General features: G+C 48.8%; 1 protein-coding gene across 16 annotated transcripts in view; it reads left to right on the top strand.

Annotated features, from left to right (window-relative positions):
* EIF4G3 (eukaryotic translation initiation factor 4 gamma 3) overlaps positions 1-25669 on the top strand; it is a 153740-nt gene that overhangs the window by 28015 nt on the left and 100056 nt on the right. For 6 of the 16 annotated variants that reach the window (XM_035567884.2, XM_035567882.2, XM_035567883.2 and 3 more), the window contains exons 2-3: positions 17085-17160; positions 24217-24360. The gene's annotated coding sequence lies outside the window, so the exon portion shown is untranslated. Of the gene's footprint in view, positions 1-17084; positions 17161-24216; positions 24361-25669 lie in introns of those variants that run through there. The other 10 variants (XM_050714857.1, XM_035567888.2, XM_050714855.1 and 7 more) reach the window with 5 other exon arrangements.

Genomic DNA, 25669 nt, shown 5'->3' with positions numbered 1-25669 from the left:
TGCTGCTAAATTATTCTTTCTCAAGCTGTGCCAGATAACTTCATGCACCGAAGTAGCACACGCTGGAGCTTCCAGAGCAAGGAGTTTTAGAATAGCTGGTGGAGACCTACAGAGACATCCTCCAGTCCCAGCACCGCTTCCTTCTGCGAGGACCTTGGTGTGAAATCACCTGTACGGTGAGAGGGAGGCAGCTGGGTAGCAGCCAGCATTAGGGGTGGTTTTGGGAAGTCCTGTCCCGTGCTCCCCCCTTGTGATGGTATGGGTTCCCCGTGGCTGTGGCGGAGACGAGCTTGTTGTTAGCAGGCGAGGGGCCGTGGGTGCTGTGCACAGCAGCTGCTGGGCAGGAGTCTCGTGTGGAGGATGGCTTAATGACAGCTACCTCCTGCTTTACCTCTGCGGGGATGAGAGAGCGCGAGGACTTCAGCCTTCTGTCACCAAGTCCGCTACGTTAAAATCTCTGGGAATTTTTGTTGCCGAACATGATTCAGCCGGGTGCAGGTGGCCATCTCCTCCTCTCCCCTCCCTTCTGCTTTGAAGTCCTCCGATGACTGGAGGCAACAGCCTACGTAGAGCCCTGTGCCCCGTGGCTCCTTGTGCCAGCTGGGAATGGCGGATGTGTTGTTTGAAAACCAGTCCCCTAGATTTCAGTAGTAGATACCTTGATTTTATTTTTTTTCCCCTTTGACTGTTGCCTTTTAGTTGTCCTGTCCATTAGAAGTGTGCCCTGTATATAAATCAGGGCTCAGTGCTGCGTCGGTATCACGTTCCTATAAATGCTTTACCCACCACTGCACTAAACAGAGTGGGGAGAGCTACGTTAATTCATCAGCACCAAGCTAAACCTTGTCTGTGGTCTGTCTTTGCTCCGTTGCCCAATGCTAATACAGGTGATTGTGGTCTCCTTTCCCAGCGCACTTAATCCTCCCGCCAGAAAATGGACAATTTCACATTCCTAGGCACGGCCGCCTGCAGCTCGGCAGATAAGCTGTGAGTGCAACCTGCCCGTGGGTAACCTTGGCTCACGTTGGAGTTCCCGAGCTGGCCTCCAAACGCATCCTGTGCAGCCACATTGAAGCAGCTGCGCGCCAGCGCCTGGATTTAGTGCTCACGGTGTTGATAGACGCACCTTTGGTCAGGGGGCTGGGGAGGAGCAGCCTGACCCTGACCACGGATCGGTGCTCGGCCTGCCTGTGGGCGGCGAGGCTCGGGAAGAGGCAAGGGGAGCCTTCGTCAGGAGGCACTCACGGGGTTTGGGTTGGGATCGTGGCCGCAGGGCATCCCGTGAGCGAAGGGCGCTGCTGGTGGCGGCGGGGCGCCCTCGCCAAAGGGTGTTTCCAGCAGGTGGGCAAGAGCTGGCGTGCTCGAGCTGGTATGTGAAACATCTCCTGAGGGATTCGCTGTGTTATGGAGCTGGTGGCACCGAGATGAATTGCTAACTAAGGAGCTGTAAGACGTCGAATCAGAGAGTGCCAAAGAAACAACTCTCGTGGTGGGTAAGAGAAGCCATGGGAGACCTGTTCTCAGGTCAAATGTCGCTCTTCCCACCTGTTTCCTTTTAGTTTTTCTGTGGCAAATACATGACAAAATTTGCAAGTCTGTCCTGGAGCTTGCTGGCTCACATCGCTGTGAAGCTCACGCGGTCTGCGTGGGTTCTGCCATTCATTCTTGCCCGTTTGGTCGGTAAATGAGCGCTCTGAAATAATTTGTAGTCCACTTTGTTGGCGCTACAGACTTGCATCTCCCAGGGCTCCTGATCATTGTTTATGCAGGACCTCTTCTCCTTCAGGCCCAATAAACCTGTCTTCTGACTTGCCTGGGTTTTGTTGACTGTGGAATTTCTGTCACCTAGCAGACTCCGTCCCTCTCAGGACTAAGCTGTGTTGTCCTACTACGCTTCCTTCTGGAGATTTACCTCCCTGCTGACTTGAGTGAAGGGACAAAACTAATCTTAGAGGATCACAGAGCTTCTTGTTACTTCAGCTGGTGTGAACATGCCCGTTGCTTTCCTTTCTCTCTTTCTGTCTCACAGCTTGCAAAATTTATTTTGGCCCCTCAGGGCCATTTTGCCTGGACCTGATGCAGGCTGCAGCAGTTTGGCAGAGGTGCAGGTACAGAGGAGGAAGCATTGAGGAGCGTGGTACGTACACAGCCGAACTTCGTGCCGTACCTGGTTCCTCTACTCAAACGCAGAAGAGGAAGAGCCACTGGGCAAGGCAGAGTGCTCTGCTTCAGCTGAGACAGGCGCAGGCTTCTGTTTCAAAACATCAATTTTTGGATGTCGTAGGTGAAGGCAAGTGCTTCGCTGGCTGTGGTGGTTTCTCTTATCTCTTAGTAATTTTTGGGGAGGTTTTGTGGTATTCTTAATGCTGCGCTTTGCTTCGCGTTTTGTAGACAAAAGCGCGGAACTTACAAACACTGAATTCAGCCTCCGTGCCTTGCCGCCCGGCACTGCTCCCTTCATCCAGAGGCTGCAGTTCCACAGTGGGATGAGGCAGAAGCGCCCGTGAGCTGCAGCTGAGGGGGGCTCTGCTTTCTGCCTTCACAGGGCTGCCTTCCCGCTCGCTGCCCTGGGCTGGGTGTAATGGGCCTGCGAATATCTGGCGGTTTAAATCGGCTCACAATTTAAATTGACCAATTATTCCAGCCAGCCAAAAAAAAAAAAAAAAAGCTTTCTGTAGAACTACTGGGCAGAGCTGGGTCACCAGGCAGCAATGTGATCGTTGGCCCTTGTGGAAGGGAGGGTGGCAGAGGCGCAGCTGGGCTGGGCAAGGGATCCTGCGGCACGTGGCCCCGTCCTCGTGGTGGCAGGTGCCTTCGTTTCTCCTAGGGGCACTGCGTGTACTCCGTGACCTGGATTGTTTCCTTTTGCCCCTCCAGTTCACAGTGCTGCCAGAAGGTTTCCAGCGGAGGTGGAGGGGCAGGGGTAAATCGCCTTTTAAACTATAATCTCGAGGCTCTTTGAAGTCTTTTTTCTTTTTTTCTCCCCTGCCTGTGCACCCCACAAGAGCTGGTGGAGAAACTGCTGGCTGTAGGACCAGGACTTCGTGTCGGGAGTCCCCACCCAGCGACGTGGTGGAGGTGCAGGATGTGCGCTGCAAGAGCCACGTGGAACAGCAAGAGCCACGAACTTCAGTCGCTTGTGCAGTAAATCTTCTTGCTACCCTGAGCTTCATTACCGTCAGCAGAAGCTGATGTTTTACTTGAGCTTGGCTTTGTTTTTGTTTTGTTTCGTTGTAATAACGAGAAGGGCTGCATGAAGTGGTCTTGTTCTGGAGCGTTTCCAGAGGTGAGTGGCAGGCAGCCTGCAGGCTGACACCAACAGCAGTTTTGTTTGTGTCAGGGCCACCGAAATCAGTGTTTGGGTGATAGAAACCTCAGAGCTGTGCCTCATTTCTGAGAATAGCAGGGGTGTAATAGCTGCATAAAATCTTCTAATTAGAAGAAGCAGCTGAGTTATTTTGACTTGTGAACTGCCACTAAAATGCTAATTACTTCAGTGTGAGGACATCTGGAAGAGCCTCTTGATCAGAAATCTTGAAGGCTTCTCCTGTTTGGACACTAACACGTCCCAAGAAGTAGATTCAGAGTAGCTGATCCATAAACTGCTGACCCTGCAGCAGTGGGGGTAGGAAACCGGCTGTCTTCGTGAGAATGTGCAGATGTTTGGACCATCTTGGAGCACAGGAGGTGATGTAGTAGATGCTGCCAAACTGAAAGAAGAATTTTGGGAGAAAAATGACTGCCTCTGATCAACAAAATGCCTATTACTTACCTAATTTTGGTGATTTTTTTTTGTTGTTTTATATCTCTATTTATAGCTTCCAGGTTGTTAGTTGATGTGGTCAATGCTGCCAGTTAGCACGGACGGCCTCCTAAGGTGATGAGTGCAGATGAAAGATGGCTTTTCTGTAGTGGAGCAGGAAAATCATAAAGCTCTTCGTTATTACCGTTAGGTTACTGCGATCTCTTCATTCCTAGCGCTCCAAACCGAGTGAGCTTGACACTGCAACGGCTTCAGCCCTGAGCATCCACTTGACAACCCACACGATTGTCTTGGCTGTCTTACCTGCAGTCACCTCGCAGCTCAGCGGGAGCCAAAGCTAACGCCTCCCAGCTCAGCGCCCCGTCTCCCAAGCTGCGGGGCGTGAGCTGCGTTCGCAGTGCCTGGAGCATCTTTGTTTTCTCTGGCTGATGTCTCAATGAAGCTCTCTCGTGACCTAGAGTCAGAGTGTTACACGTGGTGTAACTCAGCAATACTTCACCTTGTTTCTCTTTCTTTTCCAGCCCCCTGAACCTCCATTGTTTGAATAAATCTTCCAAGGCTTTTATGATTTGCAAAACTCTGTCGTGCTGTGAATTTGGTTACTGAAAGCTTAAACTATTACCATTTTTATAGGAAAATGATTTCTTTCAGGGGATCCGCTTGCATTCCCATTTGGGAGCGAAGGGGAAAAAAGCATCTGGAGAAAACGTTTTATACAGAGGCTTAGAGTCGTAATGACATTTAGGGGCACTGTGTTATGTTTCAGTTAGCTCCAGCAGCGGACACGTCCCCACGGCTTGCATCATACGCTAGGGATGCACCGAGGGAAGCTGCAGCAGAAGCGTTTTGTGGTGCAACCTCCCCATCTCTGTCTTCCTGCCTGGTCTCATCCGTTTATGCTGGCACTCAGTGTGGCCAGGCGGTGCATGAAGTTGGGAAGAAAAGGGTCACTTTATTGCGAACGTGCTCGCGCTGGCACTGGGCAAGCGGCAGCGAGGCCAGGACGGAGGCCAGGAGCACCTCTTGGGGCAGCGCTGCTGCCGGCTGGCAGCTTAGTGCTACCTCTCGTGGCCTGGTGTCCTTCTGCCCGCAGGCGCCTGCTATTTAGATTGCGTGCTCATTTCCTTTGATGCCACCTGACTTCTGGTAGATGCTATCTGCGACTTCCTTTCCCCCAAGGAGCCTCGAGCAGAGTCTTGTCTGTCCTCTCTTTCAGGTTAGCAGCTCGCTTGAAATAGCTCTGACTGCATCCAGCCACCTGAGTTGCTGTTCTTCGGAATCGATTCCTTCCCTGAAAGGAACCTAGGGCTGCATTTGGATTTCAAAAGACAAAAAGTCTGAGAGTGTTAGAAAGTGAGTATTGAGAGTTCAGATACGGAGTTGCTGTGTCATGCAGAGGACAACTGAAAGCTGGGATTTCCTTACCTTCGTTGTCTTCTGCTAACCTCAGAGGTTTTCTTTGAGCATTTTCTGTCTGGTTTCTTGACCTGACTTTTTGCAGTTGGCTGGCCTCACAGCCAGCTGGGAATGGGTTCCCTGAGCATGTCACCCCATTTCTGGTAGTAGGGCGATGCACGTTTGCCCCAGGTCCTGTGATCCTCATCAGATTTGATGTGATTTTCCACCAGCCACGTGGTTGGTAGCTGGTGGTGTGCCGTTCCTGCCAAACCAGCGCTGGGGAGATGTGGGCACTCCTCCCAGTTTCATATCCATATGAACCATCTATAAAGGTGCACGGTCACGCTGTAGGATGCTCATAAATGTACTCGCTCTTATGACTGCGTGGATCTATCGGTTCGTAAATGGTGTAAGAAATAAGGAAGTGATGTCTTAGCATACGTCCTCTTTAGATGACGAGCAAAAATTCAGGTTCGCTTTTAGTATGCAGAAGTGAAGAGCCATGTCTGTAACTGAGCAAGAAGCACCAGAAAGCTTCATAATAATTGCGTGGAGTCGCACAGCCCCGCACGCCTGGCAAATAAGCTCTGTAGCAATTTCATGTAATATTAAGTGGCAGTGCTCAGTTTGCAAGGCGCAGGCTTCCTGGCATTGCCTGGTTGGGATGGTGGGGCCTGGGTTTTGATGCTCTGCTGTTCAGAGCTGCCTGGGCGTAATGCATCTCTGCTTCTGGTTTCTCTGGGTGTGTTTTGGAGTACAGGCTCCATCAGGCCTCTCTCCTTGGGATAGTGGCCCTCGGCTGTCCTCTGTACCGTATGGAAGAGCCTCCGGAGCTCAAACAGTTTCATGCTTGTCACCGAGCTCCCTGTCGAGCGTTTCTCCTGCTGTAATATTTTGGTTTCTGTGTGAGACTCGGCTTGGATTGCAGCTGGAGGACCGGGAGCAGTCGCTGTGAGCCACAGGGGCGCGGGCCAAGCAGGGTAGGACTGCTAAGACTAATGGGGCTGTGCCGTGTTCCTGAGCGTAGCCTGTTTTCTGCAGCATAATGGGAGTTATAATTAACGTGGACATGCACAATCATAAATAACACTCCTAAAATGAAATGGAATTTTAAGGCTACATCGGCACATTCCCCACAATGCCGTTGCCTCCCTGGAGAGGTAATACCATGACTTTCCAGCCGAAAGGAGCTGATGAAATCTATTGACTTTTCCATCTCTTAGAAGGGTCCATATATTGTAAGAATAAAATATGAATTAAGAAAAAAATGGCAGCGGCTGCTGTTTTATGGAGGAAAGTGTACCGCTACACACATGCTTTAGAGCAGGTCAGCTAGTGAAGGTTTCCACGTGTGAGCACGAGTTGCTTTCTGGCCCTCTGCTCACCTTGTGTCGCCTGACCTGGCGCAGATGTGATGCGGGGTGGCTTTGTGGCACCGCTTTTAAACCAATGTTTTGCAGTTTGGTCCAAACCTGGATGTAGCCTTATTCGGGGTGTGCTTTGAAAAATCTTCTTGCAGATGCTTCAGTGAGAACGGGCACAGGACAAAGTTCGTGGTTACACAAATACTCAGGCACGCTGCTCGCGCCAGCCACCGCTTCCAGCCCCATCCCCCCAAACACCACACTTAAAGGAAGCCCCAGCAGGATTAACAGGGCTTAGAGGTGTTTTTTTCCACCCCAAACACACTGTGCAGGTCAAAAATAAGCGATTTACTTCAGCACTGGGGTTGCAGTTGAAAAAGACGGAGATTAAGTAACAAAATCAAGTTGCCCTTAGAAACGCACTTGTATTGGAGAAAGTAATTGATGGGGTTTTTGTCGCATTTGCACTGATCTGGTACATTGGCTGACAGCTCCCCTGATAACTCCCTCCTGACGGCTCGCAGGCTGAATGAAATGCATCAGGGTGAGGTGAGGTCTGCGGATGATTTACGTGCTGGTGAGCTGTCTCCATTTCTTTTTAATTTAGAGTTGCAAAACTGAGCCTGAAAGTAATGAGCTCCAGATAATTAGGTGCTTGTCTGCAGGTGTAACTACTGCAGCTGCCTACAGCTGGTCCGCTTAATATTGCCAATTTTTATTTGAAAGCATTGTGGAGTGAATGAGATCCTGGAAACACAGTTAATTTGCAACAAAGGTTTTTTTTTTTTTTCTGTTATCTTACCCCCAGCCTCACTCGAGCGTTCCTGTTGGGCTTGGCTGTGAGACGCACCCCGCGTGGACTGAAGGCTGAAAGGAAGGGTGGTGCTAAGCAGCCAAGTGCAGTGTTACACGGGCGGTGTTGCCTGGGCTGCATCGTAGATTGACGAAAGGCCTGATGTAATTCATCATCATTAATGATTAGCCAGATGGGAAGTAGGATCTCAGATTCCTGCCTTGGTGTTAAAAGGGTTGCGAAGGCATTGCTAGCACAAAAAACGCAGCGCGACGTATTGCCTGCAAGTGGTAGGGAGGTGAGTGAGAGGCACGGTGCGGCATGGGTGTGCGTGGGAAGAAAGAATTCGGGAAGAGAGATTTTGTGGAATGGGTATTTAAAAGAGCGCGTAAGTTGGAGGACGCGGAGATGTGCCCGGGTATAAATAGACCGCGCGCTCTAATCGGGCTGCTGCGGTGCAGCTGCAGCACGGGTCGGCAGCAGGAAGCGCTGCCTCCGGAGCCGGGCATCGCGTGCCACCCTCGCGTGCCACCCTCGCGTGCGGTCGTTCCGTGGCTGGGGCTGCCAGCACCTGCCAGTCGGGGCAGCGCTCGGCGTTAACCCGCCGAGGAAGCAGAGGAGGAATCCGAATAGCTTGAGGAGCAGCGGCAACGCCAGGAGAAGGAGAGGGAGGTCGCGCCTCTCAGGAGGCCTTTGAAGGTCACATTTTCTTTTCAAGCTGTAATTTTCCGAGGAGCCTCGGGAAGCTTGTCTTCCGACGGCCGGCGCGGTTCCTGGGGATCTGCATGCCCCTTTCCTTTTGAACCCCCTCGCTGCTGCCCTGTTCTGTTCAGTTCAGTGTAAGCCCAGATCAGGTGACATGTGGCAGGCAGAAGGGAGAGGAAGAGTTTGGGATTATTTGAAAGCGAGTACCCAGATTAATGATATGTAATTAAGTAAAAAGCTTAAGATGAATTTCAAGAAAAGTTCTGCTAAAAGGGAGAGTATTCACTGAGCGTATGGCATAATCTGGGGTGAGGAACGACGGCCTCGTTGCATGCAGAGCTTCGTTCTGGACACAGCTGGGGAGATGATGCTTTGAAGAGGGACGGAGGAGCCTTATCGCTTCCCATTATCATCAGATAGCGTGGCCGGGGAACGAGGAGAGTCCTGCAGTCAGTCATTTCAGAGGAGGCAATTGCAGCTCATAAAGGAGCCAGTGAGACTGTGCGAAGCATAAACAATATTTATGTAAGTACGTTTCTGTTACAAAAGCAAAAGACACGCTTATTTAAGGCATTTATTGCAAGTATAAAATAGTTCATAAATGAAAACTTAGAGATGTTGGTATTAGTGTTTAATACACAAAATAACATGATGGATTAAAAAGGTGGTTTACACAAACACTTCATTGATCCACTTAAAATTTATATGTTTGACAAATGGCAATTCAGTTGTGAACATCGACTCCACATGTTGCAGGAAGGATCTTTATGTTAGGCCATAAAATGTTGAAACAAGCTTAATAATGGCTTTTGCCTTAAAATCCTTCTGGCTGTAAGTAATTACAGAAGGCAGCGAATCCTGCAGTATGGTTTGCATTTATTTACAAGAATAGGGCCGTGATGATGTTCCATTACAGAGCTCAGTAATTTTAGGCAGTGTCCCCACCATAAACCCTGCTGCTGCCATTTTAGAAACATCTTTTAATGTGTTCTTTTATTTTTTTAAAGCATTTAACTAGTCAGTAATATGTTCTTAATGTTGGAATTAAGGATTGGTGTAAAGATGACAAGGCTTTTTAAGGAATTCTTCACCTGCATCTCTTAACTTCTGACCATATTTCTGGATGCTCATGCCAGAAAAAAAGTTATTTATGTTTTTCCCCACTAAAATAACAGTAAACACAAAATACTGAAACAACGACCCTCCGTTCCTTTTTAACCTGCGATACACTCAGTGCTCTGCATCATACTTTATTTTGACATCTAGTCGCATTGCGCAAGACAAGCTGAAGCCATCTAAGAAAACTAGAATACAACCACTGCTTTAACATGAAGACTGTTCTTCTGGTGTTTGACTGATAGGCACGGTCCCCCCAGTGGGAATGTGCTAACAAAAAACTCCCAGCCAGATGAACAAAGCCCGCATCCACCCCAGAACAAGATCTGTGCAAGGCAGGGGCTGTTGCATGCCCGGCAGTGTGCGTTTCTCAGGGCTGGAAGTGCCACGGGATGCAAGCAGTGGAAGGGTTACGAGAGGCTGAGCACTCATCGGGTTCTTCCTAAGCCTTTAAACATTTCCCAGGGTAGTTGAACCGTGGCTGGCTTTGATTTTTGTGATATTAATTGTCTGACATTTCTTATTAGTAAGGCTGCGTGGCTATGACGTGTATAAGGTGCTAGATTTCTGTAAGACAGTCGGAGGAGTGAGGAAGGCAGGGACAGCAGGGGAAAACCAGCGTGTGCTCGGCGAATTAAGGACTTGATCCTGCATATACACAGGGGATTGAGTTGTGGTTGCACGGGCAGCAGTGATCCTGGCTTTTCCAAAGTTTAGAATCGTTTGTGTTGCAACTTGACTTTTCCTTGGATGAAGTTTGTTTGATTGTAATAAGTGTTTTGTTGCAGAGAGGGCGGGTGGCACTGTTTTGATCAGCATTTTTTGCTCTGTGCTTAACATGTGACACGTCACTTGGTAGGGCTTGTTGTTTTCAAAGGCTGTAGTGGCTCTTACTGGGTTTCCTTTCCTTGGCCTCTGAAAGGCAGCCTGTCAGGAGAGGAATTTATTTTGAAGGGAAAATTGATTCATGAAGTACTTGCTAAACAAATGTGTTTGTGGTGGTGCCCGTTGCTGCATTTGGCTGTAGCAAGCAGTTACTTTGGAGCAGAAAGTGGAGAGAAATGATTTGCAGAATTTCTTAACTGAGGAGCTTGTGCTGTGCTTTAATTCTCCTTCCGACAGGGAGCATCGAAGGGTTCCCAGCTCTGCAATCCCAGAACATTGCAGGGCCGCGGGATTTCTGTATGCAGCGAGCGGTAGGTGAATTTCTCTCTTTAGCTTCCGCTCGCTTTCTCAAGACGCCAGCCCGCTTTGATTTTGCGCTGTGGGAGCTTGCTGAGCAGAGCGTGAGGCTGGCTCCTGCTCGTCTCCGGAGCGTGTGGTGCCGGAGCGGAGGGACCCCTGCAGCGGGGCCGTGCCGGGGGGAGGCAGCGCGCCTGGCAGAGGCAGCCCCGAGCCTCACAGCAGGTAAGGGGGAGCGTGCCCCCCAAAAGGCCTCTCACCCTGCACCGGGGGGAGGCAGGGAGCCAAGGAGGGGATGCTGAGGATGTGCCAGCCAGCTGCTGCTTTCCCTTTTCACCTTTTAAGTTAGGCATGCGGTTTCTGAACCCTTGGAGCTGGGTGCCTCTGCCGCTGGCATGTTCCCCTCCAGCCTTTTAACTGAACCTTAAATAGAGAAGGGGCGACAGGAGAGAGCTGCACCCCTTTACCAGCTCTGTGCTGTCCGAATATCTCCCTGGGTGAAGGATTTTTTTTTTTTTTTTTTTTTTTTTTTTTTTTTTTTTTTTTTTTTTTTTTACAAATTCCTTGTACCAAAATGCTGAAAGAAGTGCTGAAGGCTTGAATTTGATGTGGTTTCTTGCCCTTCCGTAATCTCGCTCGAAAGCTTTATCTTGGCTTTTTCAGTTGCTTAACACATGGTTTTGGTGCAGGCAGGAGCACGCATCGGGGTTGTGTAACCCCGGGGGTAGCGGGTGGAAGACTTGCCCCGTTTCTACGTGAGGATAAAAGTCATTAGTTCTGGAATGTTTTTGTGTACGTGTTTGCATACGTGCCCTTGGGTCCTTGCAGATATTTTTATTCATGTGAGAAGATGCGTGCTTCTAACAGTAAGCTGGAAGTGAGGGAAGAGGTCATCAGTGAATGCTAAGGATAAAATGGCTCGTAGCTGCTGAAAATGAGGTTAGGTGAGAAGCACCGTTTGAGGGAAAATGAATCTATTTTGGAGAAAAAGCAGAATGGTGTTGTTCCCCCCGCCTCCCTTTTGGTCTTGGGAAGACCAGCGGAGCAGAGAAACTCGTGAAAGCCTGTTCTGTACCTTGTTACCTGTTTTCAGGCTGTTCATTGCCTGAATGTAGAAGTGCACAAGATCTTGCAGTGTTTCGGTTTTGTGGCGTTATTAGAGCGAGAAGACAAGTGTTATACAAGGGGGAGATTTCTGCAAGAAATTCCTGCTGACTCTTGTTGAAGTGCTGTGCATTTGTCGGTGTCTCTGAATGCTCCAGCTGCCAGGCGCTTCTGCTGTGGGTTTTTAATCGCCTTACAGAGAAGCTGCACGTTCTCACTGTCCTCAGCGTGTGGTTCTGGCTGTCTAATTAAAAGATACCATCCTCCTTTTATGGAGACTTTTGGTTTCAAGGAAAATTCCGCTTTGTTTCCAAATGGCATTACAATCTTTTGCCTGCCTTCTCCCACTGGGTCTTTAATAGCTCCTGAAATTCCCCAGCTTGTTATCACTGCTGCAGCCAGATGGGGACTAGGTGGAACTCCCACGGCGTCTGTGCCTGCCTTCGTTAATCTGCCAGAAGTATCTGACTTGCGTGGATTTTCATATATGTATGTATTTCATGAGGTAGTAAGCCCTATCCAGCAACGAAGAGAATGCAGAGTCGGAGCTAACTGCTGCCTGGCGCCCTCCAGACTCCCCTGGTTTCTGGCGTGGTGCTGACAGAGGAGGGAGAGCTGTCAAGGGTCGCTCAGCCCGGCAACAGCACGAGAAGCAGAGGCTGTAGTTCTGCTGCGCTAACCTGCCCGTTGCAGATGTGGCTGAAGAGGTTCCCCCTGCTCATCCGCCTGCTTTTGAGCACTCCTGCTCGCCTGCTTTGTCGCCAGCCTCGTCTTTGCTCCCTGCAGTAACGGAAGGATCCGTGAAGACGGCGTGAGGTTTGGGTTTAGCTTTGCTGTTCCGCCACCCCCGTCCCACCCTCCTGGTGTGAAGCAGATCGTTTCGGAGATGCGGCGTAGAGCACGGCTGCACAAATAGCTGAATCGGAGCAGCTGAAGAGGGTGACGTGGGTGGCAAGGATCTGGGGGGGGAAGAGGAGGAGGGAAGGCGCAGGATCCTCCTGAATTGGATCTGACCGTGCCAGAATAGTAACATGAAAGAGCTGCCTGAATTATTCAACATATCCCTGTTTTATTTGTGCCGTGGTTATTTAAGCTCTGCAGTAGGGAGCCAGGCTGGGTGATACCTTAACGCCTCGACTTGACCGCACTTGATGGGGGCAGCAGGGGGACAGCGTCCACGTGGGTCGCGCTGCGTAGCAGGTTGGGGGGCTCTCGGCTGTGGCGAAGGGGGCCGAATTCTCCAGGTAGTGGAAGAAGATGGGTGTCTCCAGAACATGATTTCCTGCCTCTGAAGCTGCACGTAGGCATGGATGTGACTGCTGCTGGATGAGGCTTCACTTCCCACCTGCCTGCTGCGACCCATTCACATCCCGTGGCGGAGGCTCCCATGCTGTCCTTCTTCACCCACTTCTCTGGGAAGAAAAAAAAAAACCACAACCAAAACCCAGCCTCATTAGCACAAATCTGCTCATGATTGGTGCAGCCACTCTGGCTCCTCTGGCTCGTTTCTCCTGAAAAGGCTCCAGGACAGTAACTGTTAGTGCGTGCCCCAGGATGCAGCCCCGTAAGGGGAGGGAAGGTGACCACGGCTGCCCAGGGGCCAAAGTGCTGTTCCGGAGGCTTGCAGGGAAGCTGCAACCTTTTGGTCTGGCCCAGCTGTTGGCAGAGTGTGTGTCTGTAGGTGCCAGAAGTTAGGTGCTGCAAATAATCACTTTCTCCACCCATTGTGTCTCATTAAGGCTTAGTGGAACTTAAGGCATTTTTGTCTCTGTCGGTCTTGTGTCCAGGTCGAGTCCTTTACCAACAGGATTTAGAGGTCTTTTTTCAATCTGTTGAGAATCAGCACCTTCCAGAAGTGATCTTAAATGGCTCCCCAGACTATGAAAATTCATCTAACTTGCTCACTTCACAGGGCAGCTCTCTTCCTGGGTGCAAAAAGCGAGGTTACTCTGCTCAGAGAAGATTATTTTCCCCTGGCTTATATAAGTTCTAAAATAAGAAAATAAATCCCAGCCTTCTTGAGGATGAAACAGGTTTTCCAAACTCGGGAACGATCCCTTTTGAAGTAGACATTGCTCAGTTAGTTGTCAGAACTGCCTCCAGATGGGAAATCTCAGCTGTGACAAAAGGGCAGCGGTTTAAGGCCGTGCCTCTGCCTTTATCAGAAGGTGGCTCGCAGTTATGCTGGGTATGGCGACAGCTGGTGTGCGGAGAAGTTGTGGCTTTTTGTTCTGCACCCCGCAGTGGGACACGTGGACTTTTCAGCATGAGCTCCGTGGCTCTTCCTCCTTGTCCAGTGTCAATCTAGAAAGAAGCTCAGCCTGGCAGACAGGACAATTCCATAAATAACAAACAGTATTTGTATTTTTATTTGCTACTTTAATAGCTTTTCCTAGGCATAGCGTGGTGCAGGCTAGTATCTCTTTCTAACGTCTCTGTGGAGCTAGTGGCTCTCCCCAGTGCCCTCCCTTCGTGCTTTCACATCGCCCTTTGGGCGTTCCGGCCCTGGGGAGAGCCTGGCTGGGGCTGCTCAGGCTCACGCAGGGGCCAGCAAGTTCCTGGGTCGCGGACTGGGGCTCCAATTGTAGATGTTCCTTCGTTGCTTCGGCTCGGCGTGTCTTGCAGTGGGTTTCTAGCCTTCCTCTCCCAAAGTTTTCCTTGAATCAGCCATGAGTGTAAGGTCTTTGGGCTGGAGGCTAGAAGTGGCGCATTGTCTCTGGTGAGGGGTCTGGAGAACAAGTCTTACGAGGAGCAGCTGAGGGAGCTGGGCTTGTTCAGCCTGGAGAAGAGGAGGCTCAGGGGCGACCTTATCGCTCTCTACAGTTACCTTAAAGGAAGCTGTAGTGAGGTGGGGGTTGGTCTGTTCTCCCACGTGCCTGGTGACAGGACGAGGGGGAATGGGCGAAAGTTGCGACAGGGGAGTTTTAGGTTGGATGTTAGGAAGTACTTCTTTACCGAAAGGGTTATTAAGCATTGGAACGGGCTGCCCAGGGAGGTGGTGGAGTCGCCATCCCTGGAGGTCTTTAAAAGACGTTTAGATGTAGAGCTTAGCGATATGGTTTAGTGGAGTACTTAGTGTTAGGTCGGAGGTTGGACTCGATGATCTTGAGGTCTCTTCCAACCTAGAAATCTGTGTCTGTGTCTGTGTCTCCATTTAAGCCTGCGACAAACCTTTCCATCTTTTCACCGGAGTCAGGATTTTGCATGTAATTTTGTTAATGTTCATGAAGCACTGTGTAGTTCTCCGTGTAAATAGTAACTCAAAGTATTATTCATCCTCTGCTCGAGAAGCTTAAATTCTAAGCAGCGCCTGCTCGTTCGGTCCTGTGATGCAAGAGCAGCTCCCACGGAAATCGGTGGGAGCCGTTTGTGTCTGCAGGGGTGGATAATCGGATCCGACGTGTCCAGGCCTAGAGGCAGCGAAGAGCCACGGCGCTCTGCAGTGACGGCGGCCGCAAAGCCGCGTTACCCCAGCTGCAGCCAGCGGTCGCGTCTCGGCAGAAGGGAGCAGCACGCGTTGCCCACGTGAGTGCCCCCGAGCCCTGCCCGTTCAAGGGCAGGTTTTGCTCCGGCGTTGGTAACTTTCCTTCTGGAGAGGCCAGCGGAGAAACGTGAGCAGCCTCCTCGCTGCTCTTGCTCTCCCGTACCCCGAATGCCCAGGAGCTGCAGGGAGGAAGAATTACGGTTTTCTCTCGGGATGGCTGTGGTTCATGGTTTTCACAAAGTCAGAGCATCTGGGATGTAAAGCCAGGAGACAGACGCTGAATATACTTGATAAAACCTCTTTATTTCATCAAATGATACCATTTATGCATGAGTTGGCAAGTCTGCAAATTGAAGAGAAGCCTCAGACACTGCAAATAAATTCTTGCACTCATTAAAAAAAAAGAGATGTAGGCTGAGCACTGCCTTGGGAACCAGCGGTGCCAGATTCTTCTCTCTTGTTCTCTCAATCAGCGCTGGCCGTGGGCGTGCTGTTTTACATCTGCCAGGCTTTAACGGGGACATTACTTAACGTGCGAAGGGGCTGTGGAGGTCAGAAGGCTGCCTCTTCTGTACGTAATCCTATAACGCAGGCTTTTCATCTCACCTGTCATTGGAACGTTAAACTAACGTGTAACAAAATTAGGATGTCTTTAAAACAAAACTTTTCAGCCTGCTTGGTGAGGGCTGGCCCTTATCGAGCTGCGTTCAGCAGTGAAATAGCGAGTTGTGGTAGCTGTTCCTGCGCTGCCTGAGCTCTGGCCTAAGAGGAGGAGACTTGGCTGGGGAGTGCTGCAAATGGCCGACAACTGCAGAGCAGGTCACATCCGAACAGTCCAGCCTTCAGCCTTAACATTTCGTGCGTTTTAAGGAGGCGAGCAGGTGGGATTTCGATGCCTCGCTCACCATCGAGCCTCGTCAGCACTGGCGGTGTCGCTGCTGCGGTGTTGGTCCCTGCAGAGGTTTGGGCAGCAGTGTTTGCGCGGAGCTCAAGCTTGTAGCACATGGGGAGGACTCTTGCAAGACAACCTGGAAGGTTAGCTTGAAAATCTAACTAATTTGCATTTTTTCTCATTTTACCTAAACTCAACAATTGTGTTTTTTTTTTTTTTTTTCTTCCCCCTTTGAGAAAGAAAGAAGTGGGAAACCTAAGGGCTGTAACGCTTGAGCATCCGCCGTTATATTGACATGTGATTTCTGGCTTGTGTGCAAGAAGTTTGTTCAATCGGGCTGTTTGCATTTTCCAGGAGGCTTGATGTATAAAATGTAAACAGGAAAAAAAGTGAAATGTGATATGGCTTTTACTGGAACACTTGTTGGAGAGTTGAGCGCGGCTTTCTTGTGACAGTGAGTGTCTGGTATTGAGTAGACGTCTGCTGGACCTAAGGCCTCAAGGTGTTAGCTAGGTTAGGAGGCTTCTTTTTTTTTATATACTTGCATCCCCTTATTTGCTTTATTCCACAATTAAAGTGGATTCTAGCTTTTTTGCTTGTTAAATAGTTGTTTTCCCTTATTTTCTTCCTGGATTCCCGCAATACCTTTCCAATTTGAGAAGACAACGGCAATTTGCCTTTACATAACATCAAAACTCAAAATCTACTTGAAAACCCCTTTTAGAAGCAGTTTTGGTGAGTGGATGAGGAAAGGAGTTGCTGGTTGAAGAGAGGCAAACAAGGAAACAATTATAACACAATTCCAGCGCGGTTAGCAAAACAGGCTGTGCCTTTGTCAGAAAATGCCGTGATGGTCAGCAGGGTTTGTCTCGCTGAATGTGGAGGGTTTGCAGGTCTGGGTTTTTTTCCCTTACTCTTTCAAAAAAGAAAGAAAAAAAAACACAACAAAAACCAAACCAAAAAAACAAACCCCAACCAACCGGAGGTGGGGGATTCTCTTGACAGGACCAAGGCTTTGTAGATTGTTCGACGATTCGTTTGCTTGCGGGCGGCTTGTGCTCTGGTTGTCGGTGACATCTGTCCTGTGGACACGTGTCCTCTCCGCGCAGGGCTGAGGGCTTGTGGCTGCCTGGCTGCGTGTGAGTGCCGGGGGGGGGGGTTTGGGTGTCTGCCTGAGCGTGGAAGGTGCCCGGCCGCTGTGACCGACGGTGGGTTCCCTGTGTGCGTCTCCCGAAACGCGCCCCTTCCTCCGCTGTTGCTTTCCTTAACCTGCTGTGTTGCAGAATCCCCCGAGGTCCTGTTCAGCAGCCCCTCGAGGATCGGATCTTCACTCCGACCGTCTCCGCTGTGTACAGCACTGTGAGTATCTGCGCGGGGCCCTGTCCGCCTCCTGTCGCTTTGGTAGGCAGCGTGCTTTCCGAACACAAGGGAATTATATGTATTTAAAAAAAAAAAAAGTCCACATTTTTTCACCTCCTAAAATAAATGATGGTGGACAAGGACCATTTTTCTTGCATGTCAGTAGGAAAACAGAATATCTTTAGGATTTTGGGGTCCATTCCTTTTCTGTTAAGTGTATAGTTTTATGTAGCAGATACAAGGGTGAGGTTGCCTAAACTGAGTTGCACTTGAATGAAAATGTTACTGGATACGTTTTCAGCCTGTTGGCTCCATTGTCTCTGCCTCCTGCTTCTTGAAGACTGTCCTGTTGGAGTGCGGTAGCGGCTGCACGTTTCTACGAGTATCTTATCAGAAAAACAATCAAGAAGAGATTTGTTTTTCACATTAAATGTTCCATTTAAAGTTACACAGAGAAAGGAATGTTTTGAGAGTAGACTGAATATCTGGGATAGGTGCTTTTGGCTCACTGTCCTACGTGTTTGTTTATAAAGCCTGATTATCGAGGAAATTTAGCTTAGAAATGTAGTGATGTTTATTTGTGAGCATATGATACCATTTTCTTTTATTCATTTCTTTTTTTTTTCAAATGGTAATAGCTGGAAGCCCGGTGTTATTTATAAGCTTTGCTAAATCAGCACAGCCATGGGAAAGCAATGTTTTGCTTTTCTGGTGGGATACTGCAAATATTTTTAATGCCAAAAACCACTTTTAAGCTGCTCTTTTAATTATTTGGAAAACAGGAAGAAAAGCTGTAGATGCGAGAAACTCACTGTGTTTCGTGCGGTTAACATAAGCTGCTTACAGGAAAACATAAGCTGCCGCACAAGGCTTTCTCCTTCCCCTGGTTCTCCTCAGTGACCAGCGAGGGGTTCTCGGCTCCGGGTCCTCCGCGAGGACCTTTGGCCCTCTCCTCTTCGGGCTGCTGGGACGAGCTCAGTGCTGGCCTCTGCCACCCGTCTGCCGCGTCCCGCGGGGCCAGGCCGAGCTCCGTAGGGCCTGGGGGCGAACCCCCGCAGGTGAGCAGGAGAGGTCGGGTGCAGCTCGGAGGAGGGTTCCCGGCTCCGAGGTCCGTGACCTCTCCAGCAGGCTCGAGCTGCCGACTGCTTTTTGGCCTTCGCTAGCGCCTCGCGGGCGCTCTGTGCTCGATACCAGAACCAAACGCGCATGCCTGTGCGTGTGCGTAACGCGTGTGAAACAGCCGAAAGCACAGGCCATAAATGTGCAAACACTGGTAATAAATCGCTCCGTATTATCCTTTATATGCCCCACACAACACTTAAAAACCACTTTAAAAATATCTGAATCCCATTCTGGGGAAAAAAGATTTATTTTTTCAGTTTTCCTCTGTGAAGATATAATTCAGTTGCCTGTGGGAAAATACGACTGTAAAAATTTAAATTGATGTAAAATATAAAAGTAACTGTGAAGAATGACCTAAAATAGCTTTTTGGCGTGGAAAAATATCACTCCTTATATGTTACAAGAATAGAAGCCAGGGCTGGGAATATCTTGGTTTATGCTTCAAGAAAACACGAGTTTGAAAGAAAATTCCCTGTTTTAGGGAAAGGAGAGAAATTTCGCAGCTAGGTTCCGTTTGAGCTTTTATTTGCAGCCCTTGGCAGGTTGCAAATCTCGAGTAAGTCCTAGAAAAGCTGAATGAGGCTGGAGGAGGCACATGGTCAGAGGTATTCAAGAAATTCATTCATCACAGCTCTCTGCACTTGATTTTGTGAGTAACGCTGTCATGAATTTCAAGTCTGGGTTTGCACCATCGGTTATTTTCAGTTGAATTTATGTATATACATAGCATGTTACAAAAGTCCTGTAACGCAGAGGTATGCACAGGCAGCACCTTTTATACCCAGAAACGCTTTTTCACTTCCACGTTTTTTGGCTCGGTCACCGTATGTGGTTTCTGCGCAGTTCTCGGCGCGTGGATTTGGCGGGGCACCGCTGCCTTCGGAGCCCATCTGCTGCCTGATGCCACGCGGTGGCTCTGGGCTGACCCGGTGCTCTTCTTGCCCATTCCGTGTATCGTGCATGGGGTGGGAGGATGAGTCATTGAAGATAAGGGCAGCCCACAGACGAAACTGCTATTTTTAGGCAGATAAAAATGAGAAGTAATTCAGTTATCCCTTCCGTGCCTATGTAGACTTCCCTTCCATGAGCGTGTAGTACCAGGACCTCACCCCCATTCGTGAGCTCTTTTTTCCAAAACTATGCTGCTTGCCAAAAAATGGGAATGGAAAATCTCAAGGCTTTCACTATATGCCCCAGTAATATCCCCCAAAATACTATCAGAGGAGCATGTTTCCCTGGAGGGCAGAGTGCAGCGGGGAGGAGCAGGCCAGGCGAGGTTTGTCAGGTGCAGCGTCGGAGAACTCGGAGATGCTCAAAACTCCCAACAAAATGTTGGTAGCACCTCTTTTCCAATGAAATTGTACTGATGCTAGAAAGAAAAACACCTTATCTTGTGAGCTATTATCTTCATTTATTTTTTATAGTATAATGTAGAAAATCCTGGTACTGCGTAGGGTTTTTTGTGGTTTCTTTTTTCTTTTTCTTGAAATTCAGCAGTAGAATTGTTTTAAAGCAGATCATCCTCAGAAATACTTGTCTCAGTGAATTAACCTCATAGTAGTAAGTTCCCCTCATCAATAATGGAGAATGCTGCATCATAGGAGCTACTTTTGAACCCAAAGATTTGGGTTTCTTCCTCTAAGCAGCTTCCTTCCTGGTGCTTCCGAACCCCGTATGCTGCAGGGAGTTACGGCACTTATTCCTACCTCTGCTCTAAGGTCCCAAACCTGTGGACTCCAGAAAGGGGAATGGCAGAAGACTGAAATTTTGTTTCTGTCGTAAAATGTTTCCATGTCTAAATCACCTTGTTTTGGCTTGGAGTTTGGGGGGAAACACATTGCTGTATAACAGAAAGGGAACTTGTAGCAACGGTTATCTTAAATGTCATAGGCCACCCTGTGTGGCTGCACCTGGGGTCCTGGGGACTGATTTCTGTTGGAAACGAAATGAATATGAACTAAGGATCAGAAGCAGACGTGCTCTTCAAATTCAGCATGAGGCATGAGTTGGGGATGAGCTAAGAAAACGGCTGAGTTAGCGGGCACCCAGTGCTCCCACCAACAAGCTGCTGGGGCAGACGACGGCGGAGGTTGGTCCCTGCCTCAGTAACACGCTGAAGCTCGGTCCAAAAGTACTTCGGGATAAACTTTTGTAAGCTGACTCCTGGATGTGAGCTGGCTGGAAGTAAGTGTTAGTTCGATGTACCTGTGGCTTTGGAGAGGAGCGCCTGTCCGTTGCTTGGCTGTAGGCTTGAGCAGCTTCTGCAGCGTTGCTAGATCCAATGTTGGCTTAAATTTTCTGTATTAACTGCAGCCTCTTCAGAGCAGCATCGTGTCATTGCCCAAGGTGTCAAGGAACGCACTTGCCCCAAGCTTTCCACTACGGTATGAGAATCGTATCATCTTCTGTAGGTGGCAGCCAGCTGTACAGCAGTCTGTCTCTGCAGACAGAAAAGCCCTGAATGCTGCTGTGCTCAGGGAGCACGCTGCGCGGGGAGTGCTGCTTCCTTGAGAAGCCCAGGCTGAGTTTCCAGGTGGGTTATTCATGCCTGGTGCTAATGTGAACGCCTGCAGTTGTTCAGGAAGGCAGAAAAATCCAGCACTGTGAAGGAGGCTGAATTCAGGTGCTAGGTAAGGCTTGTCTCCCTCGCTTGGGTGCCCCTTTGGTTGCTTGTCTGCCCCGGGAGCCCGCTGGTGCCCCCTGCTAATTTCACACCCCGCAGAGGTGCTGTGGTTCGCCCCATGTCCTTTAAGGGGATATTCCTGCGCAGGAGAGAATCCCATAGAAAAGAGATTACAGAGGATTAGCTGCTCCAGCCTCTGTGTGTCGACCTGGGCCAGGAGGCCGCCCCATTCCCTGCCCGGCCGCAGAGGAGGAATGCTCAGTTCTTGGGTGCCGACAGCACTTCTTGGGGGCTGTTTGCACTGGCTCAAGCAAATAGGTTGGATGCTGAAAGCAAAGAGTTTGTCCGAGTCTGAACTTTTTTTTTTTAATTTGGGGAAAAGAGCAGTTGTTAATGATAAACAATCGTTGTATCGTGGCAAGGCAGTCCCTGTAATCTAGGGGTCTTTGCAGTGTGCTCCATCCATTCTGGTCTTACCTGAGGGTTTCCTGGATGTGACAATGTACCTGAAATTATGTACGTAGAGAGAGAAGAATAATTCAAAACTTGTGAAAATTCGTGCTGAAAACAAAAGATTTAAACCCAAAAGGAAAAGAGAGAGTTCCAGCCTGAGCTTCACTTTGTTTCATTTTTATTTCTTTTAAAACATAGGATTAAGGCTTCTGAAAAATTAAAGTTATAGATAGCTTCATATTACTCAGTAAAGGAAAAGAGGAAGTGATGCCCCAGCAAATGAATATGTAATTTTGTGTATCCATCTTTAGGAAAATAACTTCATCTCTGGATTTAAGAAGGATATTTGTTTCCGCAATAGTCTCAGACCGAGTTTGTTTTGCAGAATCTCACTTGATAAACAGAAAACCAAACCCCAGGCACTGTGGTGTCAGGCACCCCAGAACAGAAGGAATGCACTCATACTCTCTCCATTTCCCCCCCCCCGCCTTTAGTTACTGAACAAACACAGAAATTCAGCAAGTTCATCTTTTTACTACATTTCGCATTTCCTACAGCTCCCTTGCTGCAACTGGCCAGGAGGACGCTGCTCCTGCCCGCGCTGGAAGGGCAGCCCACCACCTCTGTGCGTGCACGAAGCCAGGCCTGGTGAGCTTAGCAGTAGGAAGTGCTCGCAGGTCAGTGGTAGCCTCCCACTGTCCCAGGGTGTTGTTGCCCAAGTATCATAATGGCATGGTTTTTGATCGTCTTGTTACCGTAATTAGGCTTTCAAGCGATCTTTATAGGTCCAGACCCGTGCCTGTAGCGTATCTGCTACTTGTCTGCTGTTTGATTCCACGAGGGTGTTTCGCGGCCCATCGCTCAAGCAGCTGCACAGCTTTCTTTTTGGTTTGGCTTCCAAGTCTCATGCTCAGTTCAGAAGAGCGTTCCTGCAGACTTTAATTAACCTCCAACCTCGGTTATTTGCATGCAGCTGCTTTAATATCCGAGGAGGGCTGTTGAATGCTCACACTGTCCGGGATGTTTACTTACCGGTGCCCCCGTCCCCCTCATCAGACATCTGTGAGGATTTGCACTGCCTGCTTTGTGACGAAGGGCCAGGCACGCATGCTGTTGGAGATCAGAGGATTTCGGGTGGCTCTGGCCTTAGGTGCAGTAGTGTGAGCACTTGTAAGCGCAGGGAGATGAGAGCTGACGGCGTTTGAAGCACCACAGCTGTCGCAAAGTAAGTTCTGCTTCTTCACAAGTGCACAGCAGCGTTCAAGGAGACATCTTGGGGATGGGCTCGAGCTACCGGTGGGGCTGCTTGTGTGAATGATTTCCTTACGGTCTGTGTTGCCTTTGCTTCCATATCCCACCCTTAACTGCGTTTTTCCAATATCCATCTTGTTACGTAGTCACTATTAAGCGCTGACTTGTGCTCTGTTGACATGACGAGTCCTTCAAGGCTGTCTTAGGTGTCACATAAGGGATTTTGGTTTTCCTGGGGACAGAACGTGGATGGTTTTGTGATGCTCTCTGTAGCGCTGGTTTTGATTCAGCTGACTGAGGCTGTTGCTCACGCACCTGCCTGTCTATGTCAGCCAAAACTGAGATGATTCCTCTCCGGGGAAGGGAAGGATCCAGCTGGGGACGGAGGACGAGGTGCTCTTCCTCGACCCACCCTTTTCTCTGATGGGCGTAGGGCTGCTGTAAATTTCCCCCACTGAATGCTTCTGGGCTGCTTCCAAGCCTCGAGAAATTGCACATTATCATTCTTGTTGATGGCGCAGCTGTTTTAGTGTTTTAGGTAATGTTAAAAAAAAAAAAAAAGCATTGATATTTGGAATATAATAACATGGCTTGGAAAAGCATTCGGTTGAACTCTGTGACTTCTGCTCTCGTGCTGTGCTGTCTTGGAGCTTGGTGCTAACGCTCAGCAGAGATGGAGGCAGCACTTTTCTGCCTTTCCTGGTACATCTGCTGCTAGCTGAGGCTGGGCAGTGTGCATGCGTGCGAGAGGTGCGCACACAATTACCCAAGCAGCGTCAACGTCCCCTCCTGAGCATTGCCTGTGGCGTGCTTTTACGTGCCTGGAACTAAACGGGTGCTTTTCAACAAGCAAAGCACAGGTCTGAGAAGCCGGTGGATGAGCGAGTCAGGGACTTCCACACCGTGAACATTAACCAAATCCACAAAAACTTGTGTTGAACTGCTGCGAGTGTGATGCCCAATGGCTACGTGATTCTTTCTTTTGCTTTGATTCTCCCTTTCTTGCTGTAGTGACTGTATAACCTACGTATTAAATATTTCCATCAGGGAGATAGTACAGTGGAGCAAGTACATGTGCCACAAACGTATTCTCCAACATCTTGCTTAGTGTGTTTCAGTTAGTAGTTTTGATCGAGATAGCAGATACGTGTGTGCAAGAATTACGTTGGTATTTCATTCTTTGCTGGTGGCACACCCTTAGATGACGAGGGCTCTGGGCAGTCCTTTATAACCTTTTGGAGGGAAGTATGTGGATTTTTGCCTTATTTTGTCTTTTGGGTCACTGGTAATGTGTATCCCTTTGCAAAAGCACAGTATTGTTTGATATGGCGATAACGGAAGATCAGAAAATTGCAGGCCTGGAGTCGAAGGGACGTTGCAAAGCAAGGCCACAGCAGTGAAGCTCATGCAATTCCTACACATCTTCCCCAGTGACTCTAGCTGGTGCTCTTGGTTTTTGATCCTTCCTGAATCACATAGAGAGTTAACTAACTTGTACAGCATTTCACTTAATAACAATAATAAAATAATAATATGCTGCTAGCTGCTTTCTTAAAAAGATTACAGTATCAAAGATTGGATTACTAATGTTATGTTTTTACTAACAGTTTATCTCCACACAGGTAACACAAGTAGCAAGACAGCCGGGTCCTCCTGCCCCATCCCCTTACACTGCACATGAAATAAATAAGGGACACCCAAATCTTGCTGCAACGCCACCGGGACATGCATCGTCCCCAGGGCTTTCACAGGTAAGAGCTGGCATTGGAGCAGAATGTTCCCAGCCGCCCTCTTTTCCTCTTGTCTGATTCTTAGCTTTGCCGCTCAAATTCGACAAATCTGTCCTGTCTGTGATCAGTACGTAAAACTTGATTGATGAACGACGTCTTTATGTGGCTCAAACCTCACAGTGACTTAGGTAGCACTCCAGTTTATTAGCCATCAGTTCATTGTTGATTCTTTAACAGAAACTAGAAGCAACTTGAAAAATTATAGGAAATAATCATTGATGAGGAATGTGCATCACTGTAGGGTTTGGCTGCTTTGGGGCACGGCCTGACTTACATCTTAAACTCCATAGCAGTCCTGGATGCCTTCTCTGTTAGGGGTTTTCCATTTCAAATGTTCTGTACAGGTTAGCACAATTTTGTAATTCTTCTAGGAAGTAGGACAGTAAAATGAATTGCAAAAATGAATGCTAATAAAAGAAATGAGACAGAGGACTGATTACAAAATGTACAGAGGAAGAGATAAATAGAAATTACAATAAAAAGGGAGAAATAGCGTTTAGAAAGATATGTGGAATAAATTGGTCTCTGTAGTCTTTATTAGATGAATATAGGGTTGACGCGAGAGTGGAAAAGCTTACTTTAAAAGGAAGGGGTGAAAAAGACAGGCAATGGGGGCACGGGAAGAGAGGGGAGATGAAAGATAAGGGATTGTGGAAAGTGGGATGTGTAAAAGTATTAACATTTGAGGTGGAGGAAAGCCCTGTGTTTCACTTGGGCTCATTTAATTTATACCTGTTTGAGTAAATGGAGCAAAGGCAGCAGACGGGAGCAGGTCGGTTGCTCAGAAATGCAGCTGTGTTTGGAGCAAGGTGTCAGCAGGGGCCACAGCAAGGTGGTGGTAACGGCTTCAGGCATACTGCAGCACTGGGAGAAAGCAAGCTTTCTGTTCTTCCTGCCAGCCTCTTTAATTTGGATGAAATATTAAACTCGTAACTGACCTTTTTGGCCGTGAGATGTGTGAAAACAAATGAGGTCACGTAAGGAGCACTTCACCTTAATGCCACGCATTGTAGATAAAGCTTGGCGATGCGTGTTTGACGGCGCTTGGTGGGAAAACTGGAAACCTGTGGTCGTGTTTGAAAACGTGCAAATGCTCATCCTTTATGAAGTGAGAAATTAGAGATAGAAGTATCTATTCCGGATCACAAGTAGCTTGCAGTCACTAGTCAGTGGTCTCTGAGCAGTTCCTTGTGCTCTCGCTGCATGGCTGTTGGTAATAAAATCTCTGTTTTGAGGACTGAGGCTCACCTAGCAAAGAGGGAGGATGTAG

The sequence above is a fragment of the Cygnus atratus genome, chromosome 21 (assembly GCF_013377495.2).
Source record: "Cygnus atratus isolate AKBS03 ecotype Queensland, Australia chromosome 21, CAtr_DNAZoo_HiC_assembly, whole genome shotgun sequence".
Taxonomy (NCBI): domain Eukaryota; kingdom Metazoa; phylum Chordata; class Aves; order Anseriformes; family Anatidae; genus Cygnus; species Cygnus atratus.
Note: the sequence above shows the minus strand (reverse complement) of the source record. Positions and strands in the feature narration are given on the sequence as shown.